The sequence below is a fragment of the Octopus sinensis genome, linkage group LG3 (genome assembly GCF_006345805.1).
Source record: "Octopus sinensis linkage group LG3, ASM634580v1, whole genome shotgun sequence".
In the NCBI taxonomy this organism is placed as follows: Eukaryota; Metazoa; Mollusca; class Cephalopoda; order Octopoda; family Octopodidae; genus Octopus; species Octopus sinensis.
The window spans coordinates 74161998-74189497 of NC_042999.1; the positions used below are offsets into that span (position 1 = coordinate 74161998).

General features: G+C 38.7%; 1 protein-coding gene and 1 long non-coding RNA gene across 2 annotated transcripts in view; one reads left to right on the forward strand and one right to left on the reverse strand.

Moving 5' to 3' along the window:
• LOC115209480 overlaps positions 1-27500 on the reverse strand; it is a 447652-nt gene that overhangs the window by 89026 nt on the left and 331126 nt on the right. The window lies entirely within an intron of this gene.
• LOC118762480 lies at positions 670-10551 on the forward strand. The gene is made up of 4 exons (XR_004998234.1): positions 670-680; positions 739-740; positions 789-796; positions 10405-10551. It is a non-coding gene; the product is annotated as an uncharacterized LOC118762480 (long non-coding RNA).

A 27500-nucleotide genomic window follows, 5' to 3' on the forward strand; every position in this document is an offset into this window, starting at 1 on the left:
TGGCATATGTTCTGTATGTTGTCATGGCACACTTACAGAAAACCAATGAGGGTAAGTGAAATACTGAATGAGCAATTCAAGAGTTTTCACTCCACCCCTTGGGCATCTCCAAATCACCAATCCAACTGACTTTTTTACCACTGCAGATATAAAATCAGAGGCGGCGACGATAGATTACATCGATATAAAGGAAGACGATGTAACCAAGGCTATAGATGAAATGAAAACAGACTCAGCTACTGGCCCCCGATGGATTCCCGGCAATCCTCCTAAAAGCAGTAAGAGAGTCCTAGCAAGACCACTGCAGTTCCTCTTTCAGAGCTTCCTTGCAGCTGGCAAACTTCCAGGAAAACTGAAGGAAGGTAAAATATGCCCCATTCATAAAGGAGGTAGCAGAGCGGAAGCCAAGAACTATAGACCTATCTCTCTGACCTCACACATCAGCAAGGTCATGGAACGAATAGTCAGAAGGAAGCTGATCACCTTCCTTGAAGAGAATGACTTGCTGCCCGACACCCAACATGGTTTCCGACCAGGGAGAAGCTGTTTAACTCAGCTCCTACAACACTATGACTGGGTGCTGAAACGGCTGCTCAACCACTCAAATGTGGAAGTCATATATCTCGACTTTGCAAAGGCCTTTGATAAAGTCGATCATGGAATGATATGTCACAAACTGCGTGATCTCAACATAGTTGGAAAACTGGGAGAATGGCTTCATGACTTTCTGAAGGATAGACGTCAGGTGGTAGTAGCCAATGGGGCCACCTCCATTAACACACAAATAGTGAGCGGTGTTCCGCAGGGCACTGTTCTGGGACCACTACTGTTCATAATGGCCCTCTCAGACATGCCCTCAGCCATGCAGAGAGCCACGATCACAAGTTATGCAGATGATACAAAAGTTTCACAGGCAATACAGAACCCTGAGGACACTAAACACCTGCAATGTGAGCTGGACGAAATATACAAGTGGGCTGAAAGAATAGCATGCAGTTCAATGCTGGAAAGTTTCAAGCTTTATACTATCAGCATGCAAAACTGAATGCAATACCCAATGAATACACTGGACGCGGAGGGATTGCAATCCCAGAGGCACAATCAGTGCGTGACCTGGGTATTCACATGAGTGATGACGCGACCTTTCATGTACATGTTGCTAAACTGACAATGAAATGTAGACGGCTGGCTGGATGGATTCTTAGAACCTTTAGAACAAGAGAACAAAAAACCATGATGGTCCTCTGGAAGACACTTGTCCTAAGCCACTTTGACTATTGCTCTCAGCTATGGTCACCATCCAGTGTCAAGTTGATCACAGAACTTGAGGCGATCCAACGAAGCTACACAAAGAAGATAGCCTCTATGCAGAATGTAAGCTACTGGGAAAGACTCAAGAGATTAAAAATATTCTCTGGAGCGTAGGCGGGAAGATATGCCATAATATACATCTGGAAGATCCTGGAGGGAAGTGTCCTGAACTTTGGCATCGAGAGTTACGCAAATGCCAGAACTGGGCGCCACTGCGTGGTGCCTAGGACTCCAAACCTGCCATCAAGATGTAGGACAAGATTCTGTGATAGCCTGGGCTTCCGAGGCCCACAGCTCTTCAATATCCTCCCGAAGAACCTGAGAGACCTGCATAGGGTGGATACAGATGTCTTTAAAATGAAGCTGGATCTCTTCCTGTCAGGTGTCCCAGATGAACCACTTCACGGCAGGAGGGGCAGATGAGGGCAGCTGCATCGAACTCTCTCATGCACCAAATAGCAGTTGCTAGAAAGCCTCCATGAAGTGAAACCAAGTAGCAACACCAAATGGCGGTGCCCAGCATGGCACAGCTCATAAGCTGAAACTAGAATCAATCAATCAATCAATCATATATATATATATATATATATATATATATACTTATATATATATAATATATACTTATATATATATATATATATATACTTATATACTTGGCGTTAGGAAGGGCATCCAGCCGTAGAAACACTGCCAGATTTACTGGGCCTGATGAAGCCTTCTGGCTTCACAGACCCCAGTAGAACCGTCCAACCCATGCTAGCATGGAAAACGGACGCTAAATGATGATGATGATGATGATGATATATATATATATATATATATATACTTATATATATATATATATATATATATATCATCATCATCATCATTCAGCGTCCGTTTTCCATGCTAGCATGGGTTGGACGGTTCTACATATATATATATATATATTTATATATATATATTTATATATATATATATATATATATATATATATATATATATATACTTATACTTATATATATATATATACTTATACTTATATATATATATATATATAAACAATATATATAAACATATACTTACATACACACACAATCAAGCAGATCTCTGACCAGTGGCTGGATATTAGTTTTAGCATGTAGTATTCACAAATAACTAAAGGAGAAAATATTCAGATTATTTAGAAAATATTTAGATACAGTGCTCCAGAGTGACTACAGTCAAATGGCTGAAACAAATAAAAGAAAAATACACACCAGGTACAGGAGTCGGCAAGATCCTAACTGCTCGAACAGGGCCCTGACGGATCGACATCACCTCCTGTGCTTCTCCTTTAGTCTAGGAAGGATAAAGTGGGATAAAAAACCAATAATTAAATTAAAAAATGGAAAGAATTGTAATTTTCATGTATCATTAACATTGTTACTAGACATCTAAATAGCTGACCTGTCCTGAAATTCCAGATTGAAAGAGACAGCGGTGACAGAGCTTTGGACATACCCTATAAATAAACTGACCTGCCACTTTTGTTATTCCACATTGAAGGAGACAGCTGTACCAGCACTTTGAATACAACTAATAAGCTGACCTGCCAACTTTTGTTATTCCAGGCTGAAGGAGATGGCTGTGCAAGCACTTTGAACAACCCCTACCAATAAATAAGCTGACCTGCCACCTTTTGTTATTCCAGACTGAAAGAGATGGCTGTGCAAGCACTTTAGACAACCCCTACCAATAAGCTGACCTGCCATCTTTTGTTATTCCAGAGTAAAAGAAACAGCTGTGACAGAGCTTTGAAAATATCCTACTAATAAGCTAACCTGCCATCTTTTATCATTGTCCAGTTCTATATTTAAGAACAATAATACTAATAATAATAATAACATAGAAAAATACCTTAGGAATGAGAACCCAGGTTTGAAATTTAGCCAAGACACCTGATGAAGGCTGGAGAGTATATCAGCCGAAACATTACGTTAACAACAAAGAAGATGAGGACAAATATCCACCAAATGTAAATAATGTAAATAATGTTTTATCATTCTCATTTGAAACTGCTGGAAAGGCATTTGGAACATACTCTACTCAACACTGCTTATCACAATTCCATCGTGGTAACCAACTACTTGACTGAGATGGGCAACACAACTTTTCCTCACCATCCCTACAGCTCTTTCAAAGGCAAAAGAGGCTGTAACAAGACCCTGGACCATTTTACATGCCAACCTTCATGGAGAGTCTGGGTACACTGCAGAGTGCATTTGAAATCAGATGACCTTGTTTTGAAGGAAATGGGGCAAGCCCAACTTTTCCTAACCCTCACTGCAGTCCAGACTTGGCTTACCATCCCTACAGTCGTCTCAAAGTTGAAAAATGCTCAGACAAGATCCTGGGCCCCTTAGCATCAGAGGAGTTTCATAGGAATTTTACGAAATGTCTGGGAATGCTATAAAGTGCATTTGAATCAGAAGACCCTCTTTTGAAGAAGGGGGCTCTGATAAAGGTCCAAGCCTCCTTAACATTGCAGGTGTTTCATAGGCCCTTCATGAAGTGTCTAAGAGCGTTACAAAGCACATTTTAAGTCAGAAAACCCTTTTTAAAGGAGACCAGCCATGCTACATTGCAGTGGAACATGGGCCATGACTGCTGAGGACATGTGTAAGCTTGTAACGAATGAAGCTAGTATGCTCTGCTGGATGGTAATGTCAGTGTGCATACACGACAGAGTGTAAGCACCCTGAGAGAAAAGTTGGACTTAAGAAGCATCAGATGTGGTGTGCAAGAGAGATGACTGTACTGGTATGGTCTTGTGTTGCGTATGGATGAGGACAGCTGTGTGTAAAAGTGTTACACCCTAGCAGTAGAGGGAACCTGTGGAAGAGGAAGACCTAGGAAGACCTGGGATGAGGTGTTAAAGCACAACCTCCAAACGTTGGGCTTCACCGAGGCAATGACAAGTGACCGAGACCTTTGGAGATATGCGGTGCTTGAGAAGACATGGCAAGCCAAGTGAGACCATAACTATGGCCTATGCCAGTGCAGCATAACGAGCCCATTTCAGAGCACCCTTCAATTATTGGGCAATAAACTGCGCTTGCGAAGACCTGTTGAGGCAAGTGCAGTTGTCATAGCCAATGACAGTACTGCCTGATTGGCACCTGTGCCGGTAGCATGTGAAAAGAACCATTCGAGCATGATCATTGCCAGTGCCACTGGACTGGCTCCCATGCTGGTGGCACATAAAAAGCACCATTCAAGCATGGTCATTGCCAGTGTCTCCTGACTGGCCCTCATGTCAGTGGCATGTAAAGAGCACCCACAACACTCTCAGGGTGGTTGGCATTAGGAAGGGCATCCAGCTGTAGAAACTTTGGCAGATCAGATTGGAGCCTGGTGCAGCCATCTGGCTCGCTACCCCTCAGTTAAACTGTCCAACGCATGCCAGCATGGAAAGTGGACATTAAATGACAACGACGACAATGATGAGATTTGACAAGGCTCTAAAATACCTTAACATTGTAAGGGTTTCACAGGGCCTTCATAAAGTTTCACTAGAAAGCAGGTTTCAAGTCAGAAGACCCTCTTTTGAAGGAGATGGGCTCTGACGAAGGTCCTTGCACAAGAACAATACATTAGTACACATTTTGATTCGAGAACTGACCCTTGGCCTTCCTAGAGCCCAGATCTCACACCCTGTCAGCTTTTGTTGATTTCCAAACTGAATGAGAAGAGCCAGGAGGCTGTGAGAAGAGCACTGTGTACGTTTAGTTTAGGAAATTTTCCCAGGCCCTTCACAAGTGCCTGGAGCACTATCAGACATGTATTCAAACTGGAAAGCCTTTCTTCAAAGGACATAGAGTTTTGAGGAAGATCAGAAGATTTTTGTAACAGAAGACCACTACATTTGCACAAGAACAATGCACTAGTGCACATTTTGATTCAAGTAAGCAACTTCTAAGCAGAGAGGGGCAACAAAACTGACCTTTGGTCTTCAGATTTCAAGCCAAAAGACCCTCTTTTGAAGGAGATGGGCTCTGATGTGGGTCTTACATACCTTAACATTGTAGAGTTTTCATAGGGCCTTCATAAATTTTCTGTGAGCTCTACAAAGCAGATTTCAAGTCAGAAGACCCTCTTTTGAAAGAGATGGGCTCTGACGAGTGTCCTAAATAGTTTAACATTGTAGGGTTTTCATAGGGCATTCATGAAGTTTCTGCAAACACTACAAAGAACATTTGAAGACAGAAGTCCCCGTTTCAAAGGAGATGGGTTCTGACAAATTTTGTGCACACCTTCACTTTTGAGGGCTTCCCTAGGTTTTTCACTAAGTGGTTAGATCCCTACAAGTGTGTTTAAGCCAGAGGGGAGGTTTAGGAAAAGGTTTTCATCAGAAAAGGCCATAACATTTGCACAAGAACAATGCACTAATGTACATTTTGATTCGAGTAAGCAACCTCTAAGCAGAGCGGGGCAATAGAACTGACCCTTGGCCTTCCCTGTTGTTTTCCAAACTGAATGAGAAGAGCCAGGAGGCTGTGAGAAGGGCACTGTGCATGTTTAGTTTTGGGAGACTTTCCCTGGTCTTTCACAAGTGCCTGGAGCACTACCAGAAGTATATTCAAACTGAAAGGTCTTTCCTCAAAGGACAAAGAGCTTCAAGGAAGATCAGAAGACTTTTGTCAGAGAAGACCACAACATCAATTTTTTATTATCTGTAAAAGGCTAGACATAGATGCTCTTCAACAAATGCAAAACATAAAGACAATACAAAATGTGACTAAACAAACTCGGAGAACTAAAAATTAACAAAGAGTGGATGAGATTAGAAGAAAAAGTGAAAAGAAATGAATGATAGTATGAAAGAATGAAAAATGAGGCATAATGCCCACTCAATCCCCAAAGGTGAGTGGTTATATTTTCACTGTCTTTTCTCTTTTACTTTTTTTCAAATCTACATACACAGACACCTTTAATTTTCAAAATTTCTGAGCTAAGCAGCTTAGTATGTTTTCAGCATTGAAGAATTTACAATGTAATTATTCTTTTTCATTTCAGGTGCCATTATATTAAACATTTGCGAAATGTAACCATGCAATGAACAAAAAATTCAGCAGAACTGTCAGATTTTCAAAGAGGTTGTATTGTTGAGCAATCTGAGGCTGGTTTTAGCCAGTGAATAATTGCCAAAAATCTTCAAATTCCTCTTGCTACTGTTAATAGAATTATAGTCTCGTTCCAGCCAACCTGGGCCCTCAGAAAGAAAGCTTCACTGTTTGAAAAGAATTGTGGAAAATGAACCCCGTCTGAAGGCTTGAAGCATTGCAAAACAGCTAGAAGTTAGTCCAAGAACATGTGTTACATATCTGCATAAGGTTGGGTATCATGGACAAAAAGCTAGAAGAAAACCTCTCCTTCAACCAATTAATACTAAATAAAAGATTTTGAAAATTAAACGTGTCTATTTACTTCCTGCATGTCTGTGTAGTATGCTTTGCTGGATGTGCAATGTCATTGTGCATGTACAACAGAGTATAAGCATCTTGGGAGAAATGTTGGGCATAAGAGAATCAGATGTGTACAAGAGTCATGACCGTGCTGGAACGGTCCTGTGATGCATATGGACAAGGACAGCTGCATAAAGACGTGTTGGTTTCTAATTGTGGAGGGAACCTGTGAAAGACAAAGACTCAGGAAGACATGGGACAAGGTGGTGAAGCATGATTTTCAAATTTTGGGCCTCACAGAAGCAGGTGCAGCTCCCTGGCTTACCAATTTCCAGTCAAACCATCCAATCCATGCCAGCATGGAAAGCAGGCATTAAACAATAATGATGAAATGTCTCCTGAAAACCTCCAAACCTTCTGGAACGCATATTCGATGTATATTTAAAAACGGTGATAAAATGACAAACTTACAGTTAAATTCCAAACCTGGACACCATTTGTATATCCCAGAATGATAACAAGAGGTCCAACTTTTACATCGAGGTGAGCAAAATCTGGATTTCTGCTGAAATCTATTAGAATAAATGGAAAAGCTATTAAAGTCTAATGTTATATAAAAGACAACATTTCCCTATCGGCACCCATCAAACCCCAATACTTATCAATAAACTCATTGCTTAAATAGCCAGTAAATGTAGTAGTGTAGCATTACTGGATGTATCAATTTACATATTTAACACATTCCTGGAAGCTTAATGATTTATAGGTACACAGCATTTTGGGCAAGACTTCCACCCAAACCCCATGAAAAACCACCCATTTTCTAAAATTTTTTTTTTACGACAAAAACCCTGCTTTTTGGCTACAGGGAATACAAATCTGCAAAAAAATTGGCAAAAAATCAGCATTTTAAAATTACTCCCCAACCTTCTACCCCCATTTCCTTCATTTTTTACTTTTTCCAGAAATTTTTTTTCCAAATTTGCGGAAAAATACGGAGATTATGATTCTGAAAAAATTTCCAAAAATCTTTGTAAAATTTTTTTTTTAAGAATATTTTTCTTTTTTCTAAATATGCGGAAAAATATGGACATTATGATTCGGACAAAAATTACAAAACATTTCTGAAGTTACAGTTACTGTCAGGGTTTTAGGGTTAGGCTTTAGGTTTAGGGTTTTAGGGTTGGGGGTTAGTGTTAGTGTTGGGGAAAAAAGTCAGAATTGAAGAATTGGGGGGCGGGGGATTTAATAATGCCAATTTCTGGCAATTTTCCGGAAACCCTCGTATATGAAAACAGGGGTTTTTGGCAAAAAAATTTTTTAAATAAACTGATTTGGGAGAAAATGGCGGTGGGTACAGGTGGAAGTCTTTCCACATTTTGTTATGCAACCATAATATACTACATCATCATCATCATCATCGTTTAACGTCCGCTTTCCATGCCGGCATGGGTTGGACAGTTTGACTGAGGACTGGTGAGCCAGAGGCTGCACCAGGCTCAATCTGATCTGGCAAAGTTTCTACAGTTGGATGCCAATCACTCTGAGAATATAGTGGGTGCTTTTACATGCAACAGACACAAGGGCCAGTCAGGCGGTTCTAGCAACAACCATGCTCGAATGTTGATTTTCATGTGCCAGTAAGGCAATGCTGGCAACAATCATGCTCGAATGGTGCTTTTTACGTGTCACCGGCATGGGAACCAATCCATGGGCCTGGCAATGATCACACTCAGATTTGCTTTTAACGTTCCACTGGCATGAGTGCCAATCAGGTGGTACTGTCATTGGCCATGTCAGCGATTTTGGTTTGTTTACACTTGCCTCAATAGGTCTTCGAAAGCAAAGTTCATTGTCTATTGAAAGTATATTAACCCTTTCGTTACTATATTTCTGACTAAAATACACCCCTTATGTGTTTCAATTAATTTCTAACATAATCATAAATTTAGCCTGGTTTCATTAAACAACTATAACTTTTTTATTTATCAATATATTAACGTGAATTTTGGAAGATAATTTAATGAAATGTTCTCAACCAATTCTATACTATAATTTTTGTCACAAAGTGACTCTAATTGCAGGGAGATACAGGTAAACAAAATATAAAATTATTAAAATTTTGTTCAAACATTGCTATAGAAAATGGGTTATTAGCTAATATTCAATTGGGCATACAACAAAATTTTACTATAGAATTTGTTATTCTGGGTAACTTTCTGATACCCATAATAATATTTATGGCAAAATAAGCCTTAATTTCATTTAAGGTTGTGGGAAACCACTAAGTATCCTTTCTTTCGTTTTGTTTACATTTAGCGTAACGGTTTGTTTCCGCCGTAATGATTTCAAATCGGCTTATTCGAAAAAGTAAAAAGAAATAGTCTAAGGAAAGTTTGTGGCTTGGTCCAGTTTCTTCAGAAAAATCACCGAAAGAAACAGTTTTTAAATTTTCACTCCATTCGGGTGCCAATTCATTTTCTTTATCGCTGTCGGAGCTCTCGGATTCACTGTTTTCACTTTCGGAAAATGAAACATCAGATTCATTATCAAATACCACGTGCTTTTTTTTTTTTTCAGTCATAGAGTTAGATTTATGAAGGTCTTCAGTAGAAAATCCTTCGAATTCTGACTCGCTGCTTGATATAATGAAATTCGTATCCATTTTTTGTCAGAATTACAAATTTTGAAAACACAATAGGAACAAATTTCGGAAAAAAATCTCCCAAAATTCACGGAATTAAAATTACACTTCGATTTTTGTACAAAACTGTAGTTGAACTGTTTACGAAGTATAATACGTGTTTTCACGAATGTACTAAAGAGATTTGTTCTGATATTCTCATTTAAATATGAATAGGTAAATTCGGACAGCTTTGGGCGGTTTGGTCACATTAACCAAAATTTTTTTCGGGCGGTTTGGTATCGAAAGGGTTAAATGCTTTATAATTCCATACTGTGCTCTTCTGTGTTAGCAGTGCTATTAAATACTTAAAGTTATTTCTACAGAATTTCTATAGAATTTATACCTAGTACTGATTCATTACACCATTTCATATCTAAGACACCTCATGTAAACAACGAGATTGAAGATGGAAAATGGTTCATGTGTGTATTTGCTATACTTAAGAAGTGTTTGTTCCTTCTTCAACACCATATCCAATCCATTAACCATCCATGAACTCATAGCTTGAATAGTCAACACATACAGTGGTATAACGTTATTGGATAAATCAATTTACATATCAAACACATTCTTATATATATATATATATTAATGTCTTGTAGGGACACAGTATTTCATTATGTAACCATAATATACTACAAAGCATATTAAATGCTTTATAATTCAGAACTGTATTCTACTCTGTTAGCAGTGCTATTAAATCACTTGTTAAAGTTATCTCTTCAGAAATTCTACAGAAATTATAGCCAGCACTGACTTTGCTACATCTCATAAAATTGATATATCCAATAATGTCACACCACTATAGGTCATTTCGATAAGGCAGTTATCTGCCCTTGATTGGAACTCTCCCGTATTTTGACTTGCTTCTATTTTCTCGGACTACCGACACACACACTGTATCACCAGTTAATATGATGTCTCCAAAGAAATCTCGCAAATACAGTTGTACATGCAGCAATTATAGAGTGAAGAATGTAGACAGCAAAGTTATTTCACTTCATAGATACCCTGCAAACATCACTATTCGTCGTATTTGGCTTCAGAGATCGAGATTTGTGAGGAAAGACTTTGTTTATACTGCAAATAGCCAGATTTGCTCCCAGCATTTCATCAATTCTAATGGACCATCAATAGATCAGAGATATGTGTATGTGACTGTGCATTTGTATTTGAAAAATATGATAGAGATAAAAAAAAATATTCAAAATTAAGTCTCATTTATTTATTATTTATTGTTTCAATTGTACATTTATTTACTTACATCCAATAAAAAATACAAGTTATTATACAAGGAGAAAAGTCAAATTAATTAAACAGGCTCTTTCCCTGCAGTGCAGTTGCAATCAGCTGAATGCACATTGACAGTGACCTTTGACATTCTGTGATCAGGATTGTTCTTTTTGTTAGATGTTGGTATTGACGGGATTACCAAACACCGGACAATGCAGTGAGAGTAGCTTTCGGTAACATCGTGATATTCAATGTTGTGGACGTGTCTGTCATGGTAAAATATGCCACTCCTTAACTGTCGCTTCGCCTTCATCCGTAGCACAGGGCAGCTGTAAACCTCATTATCCGTAAAATTCGGCAACTTATGAAGATCTTTAGTCCAATCTGATTTCAGTACATTAGGATCAGGTAAAACTTCACCATGAGGAGATACAAGTTTCTGCTTATTCCGGTCTGAAGTACACTTCTCGTCTGTTTATTTTAATTCATTGATGTTCTTTATCGAAAGAATTTTAATACTTTTTAACCAAATCCGCCATTTTTCCAGTAACATACTGTCCATGTAATCGCAAACAATTCTTCAACTCGAGCCACTTAATATTCATGGTATGACGTGACACACAATAACAATGGTATGGGTAGTCCATAGAAGTAGAAATGTATGTAAGGAGAGCGACCTAGCCAAGGGAGATAATCTAATAATCGGAATGTCCTGTAATTAGTGGCTGTTCAAGTAATCTGTTTATGGATGATTAACAGGTTGGATAGGTGCTGATGAAGGAGCAAGAAATCCTGAAATATGGCAAATTTGATGACTGGCACCCATGCCAGTGGAGCGCTAACAGCTCCATCCGAGCAGGATCACTACCAGAGCAGCTGTCTGGCAGCTGCTAGTGCTGCTGGACTGACTCCTGTGCAGGTATCACGTAAAGAAACACCATTTCGAGCATGGCTGTAGCAAGTACCACCAGACTGGCCCTCATGCAGGTGGCAGGTAAAAGCACCCTCTGCACTCTCAGAGTGGTTGGCGTTGGGAGGGGTATCCGATTGTGAAAGCTCTGCTAGATCAGATTGGAGCCTGGCACAGCCATCTGGTTCGCCAGTCCTCAGTCAAATCATCCAACCCATGCTAGCATGAAAAGCGGATGTTGAGGGATGATGATGATGATTATATATATATACATACTGTGCTTGAGGAGACCTATTGAGTCAAGTACATCAACATTAAAATATCAAATGGAAATTGTAGTTGCAATACCTGTGCCGGTGGCACGTAAAAAGTACCATCTGAACGTGGCCAATGCCAGTGCCGCCTTGATTGACTTCCGTGCCGGTGGCACGTAAAAAGCACCAACCAATCGTGGCCATTGCCAGCCTCGCCTGGCACGTAAAAGGCACCCACTACACTCTCGGAGTGGTTGGCATTAGGAATGGTATCCAACTGTAGAAACACTGCCAGATCAGACTGGAGCCTGGTGCAGCCTCCTGGCTTCCCAGACCCCGATCGAACCGTCCAACCCATGCTAGCATGGAAAACAGACATTAAACGATGATGATGATGACCTCATCGTTTGTTTAGAACTGACATCTCAGATACGAAATACCATAAGAAAATCAGTGCTGGCTGTGATTTTTATAGAAAATCTGTAGAGATAACCTTAACATGTGATGTAGCATTTAACATAGTTTATAGTACATTATAGTTGCATGACAAAATACCACCTCCCTAGAAGTCATTAATATTTATGTACCAATGTTAAATACATAAAATTGATATATACAACTGTGTTACATTATTATACACAAACCTGGATTTGGTAGACGGAAACTGAAAGAAGCACATTGTGTATGTGTATGTGTGTGTTTGTCTGTGTTTGTCCCCCAACATTGCTTGACAACCGATGCTGGCGTGTTTATGTCTCCCATAACTTAGTGGTTCAGCAAAAGAGACAGATAGAGTAAGTACTGGGCTTACAAAGAATAAGTCCAGGGGTCGATTTACTCAACTAAAGATGGTGTAAGTAGCCCACTTATGCGTACCTTTCTTTCATTGGACACTAAACTCTGCTTGCGAAGACCTGCTGAGGCAAGTGAAATAAAAATCAAATTCAATGACTGGCATCCATGCTAGTGGTGCGTTAAAAGCACCATCCAAGCGTGATCATTGCCAGAGCAGCTAACTGGCTTCTGTGCCGGTGGCACGTAAAAAGCACCCTCTGAGCGTGATCATTACCAGCATTGCCATACTGGCACTTGTGCCACTGAAAGTGCCAGTGACACGTGAAAAAGTATTCAAGCGAGGTTGTTGCCAGTGCCGGTGGACTGGCTCCTGTGCAGGTGGCACATAAAAAACACTATTTGAGCGTGGCCGTTGCAAGTACCGCCTGACTGTCCTTCATGCCGATGGCATGTAAAAGCACCCACTACACTCTCGGAGTGGTTGGCATTATGAAGGGCATCCAGCTGTAGAAACTCTGCCAGATAAGATTGGAGCCTGGTGCAGCCATCTGGTTCACCAGTCCTCAGTTAAATCATCCAATCATCATCATTGTTTAACGTACGCTTTCCATGCTGGCAATGGGTTGGACGGTTTATCTGAGGACTGGTGAGCCAAAGGCTGCACCAGGCTCAATCAGATCTGGCAAAGTTTCTACAGCTGGATGCCCTTCCTAATGCCAACCACTCAGAGAGTGTAGTGTGTGTTTTTACGTGACACTGGCACAAGGGCCAGTCTGGCAACGACCATGCTCAAAACATGTTTTTTATGTGCTACCTGTACGGGAGCCAGTCCGGTGACTCTGGCAACAATCCCGCTCGAATGGTGCTTTTCACGTGCTACCAGCATGGGAGCCAATTCTTGGCCCTGGCAACGGTCACACACGGATGTGCTTTTAACGTTCCACTTGCACGAGTGCCAATCAGGCAGTACTGTCATCAGCCACATCAGCGATTTTGATTTTGATTTTGGTTTCACTTGCCTCAATAGGTCTTCGCAAGCAAAGTTTATGGTCCAATGAATGAAGGGTATTCATAAGTGAGCTGGTTACACCCACTGGCATAGGCCATGGTCTCACTTGGCTTGTCAGGTCTTCTCAAGCACAACATATCTCGAAAGGTCTCGGTCACTAGTCATTGCCTCGGTAAGACCCAATGTTCGAAGGTTATGTTTCACCACCTCATCCCAGGTTTTCCTGGGTCTACCTCTTCCATAGGTTCCCTCAACTGCTAGGGTGTGACACTTTTTCACACAGCTGTCCTCATTCATTCGCAACACATGACCATACCAGCGCAGTCATCTCTCTTGCACACCGCATCTGATGCTTTCTCTCAGGGCGTTTAAACTCTGTCATGTAGGTCGTGTATATTTTGGTTGCATAATGAAATACTGCATTACATTACACCATTAATATTTATGTACCAGCTTCCAGGAAAGTGTTTAATATGTTAAATTGTGCTAGCTATGATTTCTACAGAAAATCTGAAAAAATGCCCACAGTATTGACTTATGATCATGAACAATCAATGACAAGATTATAAAACCTTACTGGAATTAGAAGCAATTAGTTGAGAATCAATTGAACTCACCATTGGCGTCGCATTGCTCAAAGCGAACCCACTGCACTTTTTCCCTGTCATCTGTTTTCTGTGCATTGCCATAAGCCTGAGAAGAAATAAAAATTACACCTATATTAACAGCCAACTGAACGCATGTTCCTACTATAAGAAGAATAGCTTAAATGCGATCTCTGCTGAAATTCCATTACATAGTGTCCCCCATAGTTGAATTTTTAACATTATTTACATTTGACGGATATTTGTCCTCATTTTGTTTGTTGTTAACATGTTTTGGCTGATATACCCTCCGGCCTTCATCAGGGGTCTTGGGGAAATTTCAAACCTGGGTTCTCATTCCTAAGGTATTTTTCAATGTTGTTGTTATTATTATTATTATAATTATTATTCAGGTCACTGCCTGGAATGCAACTCAGAATCTTGGGGTTAGTAGCATGCACTCTTAACCACTACACCATATGTCCGTGGGCTTATTTGTCCTCATCTTGTTTGTTGTTAATACATTTTGGTTGATATACCCTCCAGCCTTCATCAGGTGTCTTGGGGAAATTTCGAACCTGGTTTCTCATTCCTAAGGTAATTTTTCAATGTTGTTGTTGTTATTATTATTATTATTATTATTATTATTATTCAGGTCACTGCCTGGAATTGAACTCAGAATCTTGGGGTTAGTAGCCCATGCTCTTAGCCACTATGCCATATGCCCGTGGGCTTTTGTTGTTAACACATTTCGGCTGATATAGCCATCAAATGTAAATAATGTACATAATTCTTCATCTCTTAAAAATAGAACTGAATAATAATGGTAATAACATCAAAAAATACCTTAGAAATGAGAACCCTGGTTTAAAATTTCCCCAAGACACCTGATGAAGGCTGGAGTGTATATCAGCCGAAACATTGTGTTAACAACAAACAAGATGATGACAAATATCCATTAAATGTAAATAATGTATGTAATTCTTCATCTCTTAAATACAGAACTGTATGAATTTTTAACAGAAAAATTAAAAGTGATTTGGTAATAAAACAAGCCTGTGATAACCCAGGACTTCCTCTAATAAACAAGTGAGGTCTAGACTGAATATTTTTTGTGATCTTTTGCTAAGTTTGTGTAACGAACTTTTAGTGATTTTGAAAGAATAGACAAGTAATATTTACCTGAGGGACAACATCAGATATGAAATTCACAACACTTTCCATCATTGTTTTATCGCTGAAAGAAAAGAAAGGGGAAACTGTCAAAGAAAATTTAATAATTATAGGCATAGGAGTAGCTGTGTGGTATGTAGCTTGCTTACCAACCACATGGTTCCAGGTTTATTCCCACTGTGTGGCACCTTACAAAGAATAAATGCTGGGTTCGATTTACTCCACTAAAGGCAGTGCTCCGGCATGGCCGCAGTTAAATGACAGAAACATGTAAAAGAGTAAAAGAATATCATCATCATTTAATGTGTTTTCCATGCTGGTATGGATTGGGTAGTTTGGCAGAAGCCGACCAGCTGAAGCGCTGTTCAGGCTCAGTGTCTGCTGGATGCTTTTACACTGCATCAGCATGAGTGCATTTTACGTGGCACCCAGCCCCTATGAGTCCACAAGATTAGAGATGCAGGAGACGAACCTGTATGGAAGGAAGGGCAACCACATTTTTTACTTAGCTTGATGTATCTTTTCAAGCACAGCAAACCGCCAGGAGTCTTGGTCCCATCATCCTCTCTGTGAGCCCCAACATGTGTAGATCCTTTCTCACCACTTCCTTTCTATTATAGGCAGAAGGCCTGAAATTTGAGGAAGCGGTATAGTCGATCATATCAATCCCAGTGTTTCACTGGTATTTAATTTATCGATGCCAAAAGGATGAAAGGCAAAGTCGACCTCAGCAGAATTTGAACTCAGAATATAGTGACAGGCAAAATACTGCTAAGCATTTGGTCCAGCGTGCTAATGATTCTGCCATCTCACCACTTTATCCCATATCTTCCAGAGTTTACCCCCTCCACATATTCCCTCTATAATTAGAGACCAGCACCTCTTGATGCAATTGTCCTTATACATATGCATCACATGACCAAACCACCAGTCTTCTCCCTGGCACACAACATCTGATGCTACATACACCCTGTTTTTCTCTCAAATCATTTACTGCCGTATGTGCACACTGACACACTGACATTTCACATCCAGCGAAACATACAAGCTTCATTTCTGTCCTCAGTAGTCACAGCCCATGTGAAGATATTGGGTTGGCAGCTAAGTTCCAGCCATTTTTTAAACTTTAAATTTTTTAAAAGGTTTAATGAAAAATAACAACTTATTAATTAATAATGTATTCACCCTTGTTATTTACAACTTCTTCCCAACGTTCAAGATTTTGGTAGAAATCACCCAATTTTGACTCAAAAAATTGATCCAACCAAGCTCTGAATTCTGCATCAGTATTGAATGAAACTCCATGCATAGCATTTGAAAGAGATAGAAAGAGGTGGAAATCCATTGGTACCAAATCAGGAGAGTACATGGGTGTGGCAGCACTTCCAACCCATGCGTTTGAATGGCTTTTTTGGTCATATTGGCAATATGAGGGCGGGCGTTGTCATGCAGCAGAACTCCATGCTGCCGATTAGGTCTTTTCTCCTGGATAGCCGTGTTGAGTCATTCCATCTATTGAACATAGAGTTCCGTGTTGACTGTTTGATTCTGTTCAAGCAATTCATAATGGATAATCCCTTCCCAGTCCCATTATATGCACAACATCATTTTATGCAGATGAGGAACTTGTTTCAAGCAGATGATCTTCTTTCACACGTGGTGTCGCTTGTTTACTGGAGCCAAGCCATTCCTTATGCTGCTTCATACTGATGTACAAGCACCATTTTTCATCACCAGTATCTATTCGGTAAAGAAATCGTTGCTTGAGTCCATGAGTTGAGTGGTGACCAGCAAGCAAACCAGCAGAGATTGTGGCTCGATTTTTGGTGTTGTCACTTAAAGCATGCGGAACCCATACTCCATACTTCTGAACCTTTCTCATTGAGTGAAGATGCTTCTCTATAGCAGTGTGGGAGCATTCCATTTTCTCTGCCAGTTCCTTTGTTGTTTGATGAGAATTTTTGTGCAAAAATTGGTTTAATCGCTCTTCATTGAACTCAACTGGATGGCCAGAATAAGGTGCATGTTTGAGGTCAAAATTTCTATTTTTGAATTTGGCATACCGACCACAAGTGGTTCTTTCAGCTATGGCACCCTCTCCATACACAGTACAAATGTCACAAGCAGCTTAGGTGGTGTCAAAAATGATCATTTTTCTTAGCTTGACATCCCATTTTAATAATTTGAAAATAAACAAAAATTAACTAGAAAAAAAACATAATAGATTCCAAAATGATTCCAAAACAGAATTCTGCAAAAAAATTAGATTCCAAAATTTATAAACGCAATAAATTCCAAAATTTAAAAAAACAGTGGTACCTTAGTTGTCAACCCAATATATTATGTTGTTTCTACAAACGCCTATCAAGCCTACAAAAAGCACTCCTAGCTCTGCTGATTCTCTATGAAAGTTCACCGTCAAGACCAGCAGTGCTCAAAGTACTTCCTAAATAAATAAATCTAGTTACCGCCTCCAACCTTTGACCATTCACAGTTATAAAAGGTTTCACATACATATTGGAGGGAACGGGCTGGTACATTATAACAGTTTTTTTTAAGATTGATTGTTAGACCCAATACTGCACATGCTGCAGAAATCACATTCACCATGTGCTGCATATCTTTCTGAGAATGTGCCAACAGGTCACAATCATTTCCATACAGAAACTCAACATACATATATGTATGTATACATATATATATATATATACATACATATATATATACATACATATATATATACATACATATATATATATATATATACATATATAATATACATACATATATATATATACATACATATATATATACATACATATATATATATACATACATATATATATACATACATACATATATATACATATACATACATATATATACATATACATACATATATATATATACATACATATATATATATACATACATATATATATATACATACATATATATATACATACATATATATATACATACATACATATATATACATATACATACATATATATACATATACATACATATATATACATATATATACATATATATACATACATATATATATATACATACATATATATATATACATACATATATATACATACATATATATACATACATATATTATATACATACATATATATACATACATATATATTACATACATATATATACATACATATATATACATACATATATATACATACATATATATACATACATATATATACATATATATATATATACATACATATATATATACATACATATATATACATATATATATATATACATACATATATATATACATACATATATATATACATACATATATATATACATACATATATATATATACATACATATATATTACATACATATATATATACATACATATACATACATATATATATATATACATACATATATATATACATACATATATATATACATACATATATACATATATATATATACATACATATATATATGTACATACATATATATACATACATATATATATATACATACATATATATACATACATATATATATATACATACATATATATACATACATATATATACATACATATATATACATACATATATATACATACATATATATACATACATATATATACATACATATATATACATACATATATATATATACATACATATATATATATATACACATATATATATACAGACACATATATATACATATATATACATACATATATATACATACATATATATACATGCATACATATATACATATACATACATATATATACATGCATACATATATACGCATACATACATATATATACACAGGCCTCAAATTTACACCCACACCCACTCCAAATCTCATAGAACTAAAAACTTCAGCCGCCCATTTGAAAATAAAAAATCCCATTTCACCCCTTACAAGGGAAGTGACAAACACCTAGATGCATACATAGAGACAATCTCCAAATTCCCTCTCAACACACACAAATGCAAACAGAACCTTCGCAGAGGAGAAAAACAAGCCTTACAAAAACTAAAAAATGACAAGTCGATCATTATAAAAGAAGCTGACAAAAGTGAAGCAATAGTAATTATGGATACAGATTACTACAAAAAAAAAGATACTAGAGTTGCTTAACAACCAGACATACTATAAAGAGGAACCAACACCACAGGAGAAAGCAACAATAAAAAAAATTAGAACATTAGTCAATGAATACCAGGTCTCCTTTACAGACAAGGAGAAAGACTATCTATGCAACTCAAGAACCAAAGATAGCAACTTTTATGGATTACCTAAAATTCATAAAAGCTCTGAAATACAGAGAGCCATAAAGGAACAGAGAAACCACTATATAAGAATACAAAGGCCTGCAGACCTCACAATGAGACCAATAGTGGCAGGACCCCAGGCATCAACACAACAACTAAGCCACTTCATAGATGTACTCCTCAAACCTTTATGCCCACAGATACTAAGCTACATAAGGGATCACATAGACTTCCTCACACACATTCCAAATACAGTTCCAAAAAACACCATACTTGCAAGCTTCGATGTCACAAACTTATACACGAACATACTACACACCCTGGATCTGGAAGCAATAAACAATAGGTAGAAAAATACAGGGAACTCATAGATAAACGTTTCAAAACAGACTTTATCACCAAAGCCACCCAATTAATACTTGAAGAAAACACATTCTCATTCAACAAGACACACCGACAGATAAAGGGCACGGCTATGGGTACAAAATTCACACCTTCATATGCCAACCTGGTGATGGGTTTCCTTGAGAACAAATTATACGATGTAATAGGGAAAGTCTTCGAATACGACTTCAGAGAAGACATCAAGAATAAGTGGAAACACTAATTCAATGACTGCTTCATCTTTTGGAGCAGATCAGATCTACAAACATTCCACAACATCCTCAACACACTACACCCATCTATCAACTTCACAATAGATACCAGCCACAACGCACTTCCCTTCCTAGACATCAACATCAAGGTACAGACAATTAATTATATATACTGGAATATACATGTACATCCATATCCATGGGTACATATACAATGTTCATTACATTACCAATATTATTATTATTATTAATATTAATATTAGATTATGTGCATTCTGCTATTCACAATACATAGTAAATAAAAAATACAACATAGAATATAGTATAATATAATATAATATATAGACAGATGTTTATGAAAGATGCAAGCACATTAATTCAACAATGTCAGTATATTCATATATCATACAGTCAAAATCGAAACTTCAGTCTTATTCTGAATACATATAAATATACAACCCATGCTAGCATGGAAAACGGACGCTAAACGATGATGATGATGATACAGGTAACAAACACATGCATATACATACACACACATAAACATACACTAATACAAATATAGAATTTTTTTCCCCTTTTCATCATACAAAAGATATATATAGATATATATACATATGTAGAGTTCACAGAATAAGAGATAAGCCATTGCGAGTTACGCTTACATTATTATTAATATAATATTTCAGTGGTTTAAAATCTTACGGGGATAGGGGAGAGATTATTTTCAATCCTAAGCTAAACCTAATTGGTTAACACATTTGAATTTCTTTGTCTTAGTTACGGTTGGTTGATTAAGATACACATACATACATACATACTCACACACATATGTATATGTACATAAATACATATATACATACATATATATATATATATATACACACATATACACCCACACAAACACATATCATCATCATCATCATCATCGTTTAACGTCCGTTTTCCGTACTAGCACGGATTGGACGGTTCGACCGGGGTCTGGTAAGCCATAGAGGCTGCACCAGGCTCCAGTCTGATCTGGCAGTGTTTCTACAGCTGGATGCCCTTCCTAACGCCAACCACTCCACGAGTGTAGTGGGTGCTTTTTACATGCCACCTGCACAAGTGCCAGGGGGGGTCTGGCATTGGCCACGATCGGTTGGTGCTTTTAACGTGCCACCGGCATGGAAGCCAGCCAAGGCGGCGCTGGTATCGGCCACGTTCAGATGGTGCTTTTTATGTGCCACCGGCACAGAAGCCAGTCAAGGCGGCACTGGCATCGGCCACGTTCGGATGGTGCTTTTTATGTGCCACCGGCACAGAAGCCAGTCAAGGCGGCACTGGCATCGGCCACGTTCGGATGGTGCTTTTTATGTGCCACTGGCACAGAAGCCAGTCAAGGCGGCACTGGCATCGGCCACGTTCAGATGGTGCTTTTTATGTGCCACCGGCACAGAAGCCAGTCAAGGCGGCACTGGCATCGGCCACGTTCGGATGGTGCTTTTTATGTGCCACCGGCACAGAAGCCAGTCGAGACGGCGCTGGCAACAGCCACGTTCGGATGGTGCTTTTTATGTGCCACCGGCACAGGTATCACAACTACTATTTCCATTGATATTTGTTTCGATGTTCATGTACATGCACTTGACTCAACAGGTCTCCTCAAGCACAGCAAGATGTTCTGGGACCCAAGGTACTTTGAATGGGCAGGGGCTATGCGGAACTGGTGCCAGAAGCATCCCGGGTCTTTGCAGTCACAGCACATCTCCAGGGATCTCAGTCCTTCGCCATTGCCTCAGTGAGGCCCAACGCTCTGAGGTCATGCTTGACTACCTCATCCCATGTCTTCCTGGGTCTACCTCTCCCCCTGATTCCTTCAACTGTTTGGGAGCAGCACTTCTTCACACATCTCTCCTCATCAATCTGCAGTACATGACCATACCATCGCAGGCGTCGCTCTTGCACACCACATCTGATGCTTCTTATGTCCAGCATTTCTCTCAGGATGCTTACACTCTGTCGTGCATTCACACTGACATTACACATCCAGCGGATCATGCTAGCTTCATTTCTTGCAAGTCTACGCATGTCCTCTGCAGTCACGGCCCATGTTTCACTACCGTGAAGCATGGCAGTTCGCACACATGCATCATACAATCTACCTTTCACTCTGAGTGAGAGACCCTTTGTCGCCAGTAGGGGTAGGAGCTTTCTAAACTTTGCCCAGGCTATTCGCATTCTAGTGGTGACACTCTCTGAGCATCCACCCCCACTACTAACTTGGTCACCCAGGTAGCGGAAACTATCAACTACTTCTAGTTTCTCCCCCTGGAGTGTGATGGAATCTGTTTTCTGAGTATTTGTGGTGTCTATTGTCCCTAGCATCTGCCGCACATGAAAGCTATCTTATCAGTTAATTTCCCTTTAATGTTGCTGCACCTCTTATGCGTCCATAGCTTACACTGGGTGCATCTTATGGAGTTTCTACCTACACCTTTCCTACAGATCGAGCAGGGCCACCTACCCGATGGGGTGTGTGCTAAGTTCGCCTTTCTGCTCACTATAACTTTGGTCTTTGCTACATTTACTCTAAGGCCCTTTGATTCTAACCCTTGTTTCCAACCCGAAATTTCTTTTCTAGTTCTGGTAGTGATTCTGCTATGAGAGCCAGGTCATCAGCATAGAGGAGATCCCAGGGGCAGCCTGTTTTGAATTCCTCTGTTATATATATATATATATATATACATAATAATAACCAATAAAATAATATTACATTCCATTTAAAGTAAAAACTGCTTGATCTAAGGCCCTTTGATTCTAACCCTTGTTTCCACACCTGAAATTTCTTTTCTAGTTCTGGTAGTGATTCTGCTATGAGAGCCAGGTCATCAGCATAGAGGAGCTCCCAGGGGCAACCTGTTTTGAATTCCTCTGTTATATATATATATATATATATATACAATAATATGTTACATTACTCGATAGTCAAGATAAAACTCTGAGTTTCAGATGCCGAAGTGGGAATCCATGACATCTCTTCGGTTATCTGGCTATTTGAAAACGCTATCGTTTTCAAATAGCCAGATAACCGAAGAGATGTCGTGGATTTCCACTTCGGCATCTGAAACTCAGAGTTTTATCTTAACTATCGAGTAATGTAACATATTATTGTATAGATAAATTTCCTCTATTTACATAATATTGAGGTCTCTTTCTTTCTTTTGTTATCTTACCGTTTTACCAATATATATATATATATATATATATATATATACATAATAATAACCAATAAAATAATATTACATTCCATTTAAAGTAAAAACTGCTTGATCTGTAGAAAAAGTGCAGGTAGAAACTCTATAAGATGTGCCCAGTGTAAGCTATGGATGCATAAGAGATGCAGCAACATCAAAGGAAGATCAACAGGGAAGATAGCTTTTGTGTGCGGCAGATGCACAGGGGAAATATTCACCACAGATGCTCAGAAAACAGATAGCATCAGATGCCAGGGGAAGAAACTAGAAGTAGTTGACAGCTTCCGCTACCTAGATGACCAAGTCTGTAGTGGGTTGAGGGTGGATGCTCAGAGAGTTTTACCACTAGAATAAGAATAGCCCGGGCAAAGTTCTGAAAGCTTCAGACCCTACTGGTGACAAAGGGTCTCTCACTCAGAGTGAAAGGTAGATTGTACAATACATGTGTGCAAACTGCTATGCTTCATAGCAGTGAAGCATGGGCCATTACTGCTGACGTCCTGCACAGGCTCAATAGAAATGAAGTTAGCATGATCCACTGGATGTGTAATGTCAGTGTGCACACACGGCAGAGTGTAAGCGCCCTGCAAGAACTGTTGGACATAAGAAGCATCGAATGTGGCATGCAAGAGCGACGTCTGCGCTGGTATAGTCATGTACTATGGATGGATGAGGAGACCTGTGTGAAGAAGTGCCACTCCAAAACAGTGGACGGAACCCATGGTAGAGGGAGACCCAGGAAGACATGAGAGAGATGGTGAAGCATGACCTTCGAACGCTGGGCCTTACAGAGGCAATGACGACAGACTGAGACCTCTGGAGATGTGCTGTGACTGAGAAGACTCCACAAATAAAGTGAGATCATAGCTGTAGTCTACACCAGTGTCACATAACCAGCCCACTCAAAAAGTACCTTTGGATCGTAGGGCAACATGTCGTACTTGAGGAGACCTATTGAGTCAAGTACATCATCAACATCAAGATCAAATCAAACCACAATCAAATGGAAATTCTAGTTGTGGCTGATGCCAGCCACCTGTCTGGCTCTCCATGCCAGTGGCACATAAAAAGCACCATCTAAATGTGGTCAATGCCAGCCCCTTCGCCCCGACTGGCACGTAAAAAGCACCATCCAAATGCAACGAAGAATGCCAGTGCTGTGTTGACTGGCTCCCGTGCCAGTAATACATAAAAGTATCAAAGCAGGTCAATGCCAGCCCTCACCTGGCCCCTGTGCCGGTGGCACCCACTACACTCTCAGAGTGGTTGGCATTAGGAAGGGCATCCAGCTGTAGAAACACTGCCAGATCAGATTGGGGCCTGGTGCAGCCTCCTGGCTTCCCAGACCCCAGTCGAACTGTCCAACCCATGCTAGCATGGAAAACGTCTGCGCTGGTATAGTCATGTACTATAGATGGATGAGGAGAGCTTAAATTGAGGTGATGCCCACAGATGCAAGGGCATCTGTGTTTGGAGTAAAAGAACTCCATTTAATTTTTTAAATGCAATGAAGGCATTTTTGGTGGAATTGTTCTAACAATTTAAAATGCTTTTCATAACATGTTCAGGTTTCACAGGAATACAACATACATGCATACATACATATATACATACACATATATATATGCATACATATATACATACATATATATACATACATATATATACATACATATATATATACATATATATATATACATAGGCGCAGGAGTGGCTGTTTGGTAAGTAGCTTGCTAACCAACCACATGGTTCCGGGTTCAGTCCCACTGCGTGGCATCTTGGGCAAGTGTCTTCTGCTATAGCCCCGGGCCGACCAATGCCTTGTGAGTGGATTTGGTAGACGGAAACTGAAAGAAGCCTGTCGTATATATGTATATATATATAAGTGTGTGTGAATATGTTTGTGTGTCTGTGTTTGTTCCCCTAGCATTGCTTGACAACCGATGCTGGTGTGTTTACGTCCCCGTCACTTAGCGGTTCGGCAAAAGAGACCGATAGAATAAGTACTGGGCTTACAAAGAATAAGTCCCGGGGTCGATTTGCTCGACTAAAGGCGGTGCTCCAGCATGGCCGCAGTCAAATGACTGAAACAAGTAAAAAGAGAAAAAAAGAGTATACATACATATATATATACATACATATATATATACATATATATACATACATATATATACATATACATACATATATATACATATACATACATACACATACATATATATATATACATACATACATATATATACATATATATATACATACACACATATACATATATATACATATATATATACATACATATATACATACATTATATAAACATACATATATATACATACATATATATACATATACATACATATACATACATATATATACATATACATACATACACATACATATATATATATACATACATATATATACATATATATACATACATATATATACATATATATATACATACACACATATACATATATATATACATACACACATATACATATATATATACATACACACATATACATATATATATACATACACACATATACATATATATATACATACACACATATACATATATATATACATACACACATATACATATATATATACGTACACACATATACATATATATATACATACACACATATATATATATATATATATATATATATATATATATATATACATACAGATATACATACATAATAACATACATACATGGTGGTTGTCCACTTCTTATGCAGAGTTTGATCACCTCCTGTACCTACACCTTAGCCCCATCATGGCAGTTGATGTGGCTTCTTAAACCAGACAGCGTTCTGAAAAAACATCCATTTAGACTGCACATCCGATCTGGACCACGAAGAGCTTCAGATAAGTTCTGCTCTCTGTGGATCTTAAAATGTCTTTTGAAGCCTCCATTGGATTTACAAACCTTCTAGCATACACTGCATTCAAAGGTGTGCACAGACATATAATCAGAATAGTTGGTGGAGGTTCATTTACCATGCATTCACAGATGAAATTTGAGTCCAGCAAGAGAAAGGCATGGTCTGTCTCAGACTGTGCACACGAAAAGGTCATTGTCTTTCACCTTCTCAATTGTAACATTCTGCTTTTTGAGTCTTACACGCGTTATCCTGACCTCTTTAAATGCTTTCATTCTACCCCACACTCTTGTTCGCCATTTATATACATACAAATATATGTATATATACATACATATATATGTATGTATATATACATATATATGTATGTATATACACACACACATATATGTATATATATATACATACATATATATGTATGTATATATACATATATATGTATGTATATATACACACACACATATATGTATATATATATACATACATATGTAAATATACATACATATGTAAATATACATAGAGTGTATGACACATGTGTACGAACAGCCATGCTACATGGCAGTGAAACATGGGCCGTGACTGCTGAGGATATGCATAAGCTCACAAGAAATGAAACCAATATGCTCCGATGGATGTGTAATGTCAGTGTTCATACTTGACAGAGTGTAAGTACCTTGAGAGAAAAGTTGGACCTAAGAAGCATCAGTTGTGTGCAAGAGAGACGATTGCTGGTATGGTCATGTGGCGAGAATGGATGAAGATAGTTGTGTGAAAAAGTGCCACACCCTAGCGGTTGAGGGAACCTGTGGAAGAGGTAGACCCAGGAAAACCTGGGACGAGGTGGTGAAGCACGACCTTCGAACATTAGGTCTCACTGAGACAATGACTAGTGACCGAGACCTTTGGAAGTATGCTGTGCGTGAGAAGACCTAGCAGGACAAGTGAGACCATAACTCGTGGCCTCTACCTGGGATGTAGCCAGCCCACTTATGCATACCTTTCCTTCTTGGGACACAAAACTCTGCTTGCAAAGACCTGTTAAGGCAAGTGAAATCGAAATCGAAATCGCTCAAAAATCAATGGAAATTGTAGTTGTGA